Genomic DNA, 4624 nt, shown 5'->3' with positions numbered 1-4624 from the left:
ATTTGAGGGCAAAGGCCAGTCTGTATAGGGCTTTGAGACATCAGGGAGGGAACAGCAAGGACTAGACATGATAGAGGAGGGGTCTCTTGTGCAGTACGTGGGATTTAGGATGGAGGCTGGCAGGTGGACAGGTTTTCATTGGAAGAAGGTGGGGTCACTGGGGAGGAGGATGTTTGGGACAGGGCTTTGAGAAGGAAGAATAAGGCTACAAAGGAGGAGGTTACTTAGAGGAGGGGATCTGGTGGAACACTGTGAGCCCTTGTGGGACATGTAGGGTGAGGTTTTCCATAAGGCAGGGCAGGGAATGGAAAGAAGAGGTTGACAGAAGGTGGGGATTCTGGAGTAGGAATGCAGAGCTATGAGGGAGTGGCTTTTCAGGGTGTGGCTTTGAGAGGGCAGGGTGGTACTAGGAAGACATAGGCTAGTAAGGGGCAGAGTTTCTCATGGAGAATGGCAGGCCTTTGGGAAGTGTGTTAGGGTAGAGGTGGGGTTTCCAGCAGAGCAGGATGTAGACACAATGTATGGAGGCATTTTTCAGGACCAGGGCTTTGTGAGAGCAGTGATAAGATCCAGTGCACTAGACTAGTTAAGATGGGGTTTCTAGTGTTGCCAGTTACCACTTCGAAAAGAGGAGTGAGGTTGGATGGGTATTTCAGTGTTGTAAGGCAGGACATGGACTATGGACAGGATTTCCAGCAGGGCAAAACAACCTTCCAAAAGGGACTATGAAGGGACTGGGATTTAAAGTTGAATCTAGTGAGGCTTCCAGAGGGAGGCCAACTGGTGCAGTGGTTCCCAGTGAAGCAATGATGGCGTCGAGAGATGGGAGAGTGTGGGAGAGGTTTTCTCGGCTTCCAGAAGGAGGTCAACTGGAACAGTGGTTTCCAGTGGAGCAATGTGGGTGTCCAGAAATGGCATAGTGTGGTGGGGGTTTTCTAGTGGAGTTTTTCAGGAGCAGGGCAGGGTTTGGAGCCATGGGGCTAGTTGGAGGAGGGGCTTTGAGAAGGAATGTAAGAATTACAATGATGTAGGATAATTGTGGGCAGGGTGTCTGGTGGAGTAGGATGTGGAACTGAGGGAGGAGCCAAGGGGGGGTTATCTGGAGAGCAAGTCAGGGCATTGAGAGAGTAGATATGGGAGGTAGAGAGGGTTGTGGTGGAGCAGTGCTGCCTTTCCAGGCAGGAAATGGGTTGTGTGAGAAGCTTCTGGCCAAGCAAAGCAGGGCTTCAAGGGCAGTTATAGGGAGATGAAGGGTTTTTGGTATAGCATGATGGGCTTTGTGGGAAGTGGTAGTTTCAGGGCTGTGTCTGAGAGATTAGGCCTCTTACAAGTAGGCTAGTTATGGGCAGAGATTCTGATGAAACCAGGGGGGCTGGAGTGAAAAGGCTGGTTGGGGATGGGGTATGAAAGGGAAGGGAGGAGTTTGGAGGTACTAGGATATGGGAGCAATGCGACTATGAGGGACTAGAGTAGTTAGGGGCGGATCTCATCTGGTGGACGAGGTGGGGATTTGAGGGAAGAGCCTGGTGTAGGCGGGGTTCTATTGCAGCAAGGTGGGACATAGAAGGAGATATGGATGTGGCCTGGTTTCTGGTGGTGCAGAGCAGGGATTCCAGGAAGGGGTGGAGTGGAAGAGGGATTTCCCTAAAGCAGAGGAGGGCTTTCAGGAAGGAGTCTGGTTGCAGTCAGGCCTTTGAAAGTTTTTAGCATTGCTACGAGGGGGTAGGTTATTTAAGGTTGAGCTTTTTAAGGAGGATGGTGACTAGAAGTGGGTTTCCAGTTGATCTAGTCAAGTTTTATGGGAAGGAGGGATAGCAAATGTGCAAGACATAGTGAAGAGTGGGGCTACAAAAAACAAAAAGTTACTACTAATAAATAAAATATAAGAACACCATTTTCTGTCAGTGTAGAATTATATTACTTTTATGTGTGTGAGAGATACTGGAGAAAGTAACCAAGTATTAAATCCTTCCTAGGCTCAGAGGCACACAGTAGACTAAGACACATGAAGCTAAGAACTTGATTCCCCAGCACCACCAATAAGGACCACAAATAAAAAGTTTAAAATATCTCACTTGGTCATAATGGACAATGTTGTCTTAAAATTGTGAATGAATAGATCTTTTACTCTAACCATTTTAGAAATCCTAAAACTAAGTAAGTAGTAATGTTTTAACTTTATACAATATTGGAAAGTATACTAAAAATAATTAGGAAAATATAAAATTGTACACAGAATGTTCGTTCTCCAGCATCAATTCTAATCTAAAAGAATTTAAAACCAGAAAATTGCGATATAGTGAGATTGCAGCATGGTTTCTTTTCAATCATGAAAATGGTGACTTAAGCAATGTGTTTTTATCATCGGATGCATCGATGTTAAAATCATATCTAAGAATGTGAAGCATTACTATACAGACCCTGAAGAAACTCAGAAGGATCTGCAAAATGATGTTGGAATAAAATTAATGACTAATTAAAGTAGGAATTGATCTACACTAGGCCCATAAATACTTTCCAGAAGAAAAGGCTACTTTAAAAATAAACAGTGAATAGGAAGCAGGCAGGAAGACCTTGAAGTAAACATTACCCAATGAACAACATCTACGGAGGCATGATTGCAGTCTTCTTTTACCTAAGTTACAGTTACTGATCTATGTACTTCCCCAATGCCAAATAACAAAGCCATGAAAATGCAGTAATCATTTTCAAGGCATTAGACTTTACAGAAAGAATTCAATGAATGTATTGCTAGAAAGTAAAGATAGATGTCTGAGCTAAAGAGTGAAGAAAATATCCTCAATCTCTGACCCTCTGTGGTGAGAGGGGTACAAGATGAAACACAAGGAGAATGGATAGAAGTACAGTAGTGCATAACAGTAGTTCCCAAGATGCAATGATGAATGTAACAGGGGAGAAAATCAACATGATCATCACAGGACTTAGCATGGGAGAGTAGAGAGAAGAACAGTGAAAATCCAAGGAGAATTACAAAGGATGTCCTTGCATATTTGGCAGAAGAGTGCACGGCATTGAGGTCTAAACTATGTGGAGGTATTATAGGCTCATATGGTGCCACAAGAAGTGATGAACTTATGATTTACAGGGTATTGAATAATCATAAAGGTGCTGCTTCTGTAGTGCAGAGTTAAACCTTGGTAAATTCTGTTTTGAAACACACTCTAAAACCAAGAAAAGAAGATTCAAATTATATATGTGATTTGACCATTTGCAACGATAGAGTTCAAAAAAATCAAATCACATAATGTGGATGTAAAAGGATAACATTAATAAAGTAATATTTAAACAACACACATTTTATGTGAATATTCTTGGTTATAAGTGATTTGTTTTCCTTACAGATTTTGAATGCACAAAACAACAAAAAAACAAAAACAAATCAAAGCAAAAAAACACTTGGCAATAAAGCTGGATGCCAGTGCCTCATCCCTATTCTTATATAGTCACGAGGCTGAGATTGGAAGATCATGGTTCACAGATGGCTGGGGTAGCAATCCATGAGATATTTATGTTCAATTGTTAAATCAAAGACAGAGTGAAACCTTGGTTGAAATAGTACAGACTCAGTCAGTCATGAATGAAGAAACCAAGCAAGAATTTGAGGGTCCGAATCAAGTTTCATTACTGTGCGTGTACACACACACACACACACACACACACACACACACACACACAATTGGCATGAAATAGGAAGAGCGAGAGAAAAAAAGGGAATATTAAGAGTTTAAAAAGTAAACCTGTCTGTCAGGACTATCCTAAGCATATATTAATTAATAAAAATGAGGCAAACCTTGGAACCTATTTTTCTTTGAGTAAGGCTTCCTTCACATAATATGATTGTTTTCCAAGTCTTTCCCTTTTCTTAAGAAAGGGGCTATCATTCTATCATTCTTTCTGATAGAAGCATAAAATTACAACATTTTCTTGATCTATTCATCCATTGAGGGGCATCTTGATTGGTTCCATATCTTAGTTATAGTAATAATGCTGCAAAAAATATAGTTGTAGATTTAGTGTGTTTTAGCTTGAGATCATTTCTACAAGACCAAGAGTGGGATTGCTGGCTCCAGAGTTATATACATTTGACCTTACAAAATGATGCTAATTGAAATGAACTCCATGACATGGAAACAGCAAATTTTTTTTCAGATATCAACCTTGATGTCGGTAGAGTATCTAGATATTATTTTATCTCATTTGTCTTTTCTATTGGTTTATCCCTAGCAAAATCTGTCTTGATTTTGGTACCTTCCATCTTGTATATACATTTATCTGATTTGGAGATGGAAAGGGAAAAATTATAGTGATGAAAGAAGTGCAAAGAGTGACCCATTGCAACAATGATATTCACAAGACACTTTCAGAAATGAACTTCACAACTATGGGGTGGGGAGGATGTGTGGGGAGTGGGAAGGGAAATGAGAACAACAATGGAGTGAATAAAAATATTCAACGAGGAATGTATCTTATTCATGTAACTGTAAACACTCTGTACAGTATTTTTGAAATAAAATAAAATTTAAAAATTGAACCTATCCTAGAAAAAATATAGTTTTCAAAATAAGACATCTGTCACAGTACTTGTGAGGGATTCTAGGGTCAA

The sequence above is a fragment of the Dipodomys spectabilis genome, unplaced genomic scaffold (genome assembly GCF_019054845.1).
Source record: "Dipodomys spectabilis isolate Male_0828 unplaced genomic scaffold, ASM1905484v1 ptg000193l, whole genome shotgun sequence".
Classification (NCBI taxonomy): Eukaryota; Metazoa; Chordata; class Mammalia; order Rodentia; family Heteromyidae; genus Dipodomys; species Dipodomys spectabilis.
This window is presented reverse-complemented; position numbering follows the sequence as displayed.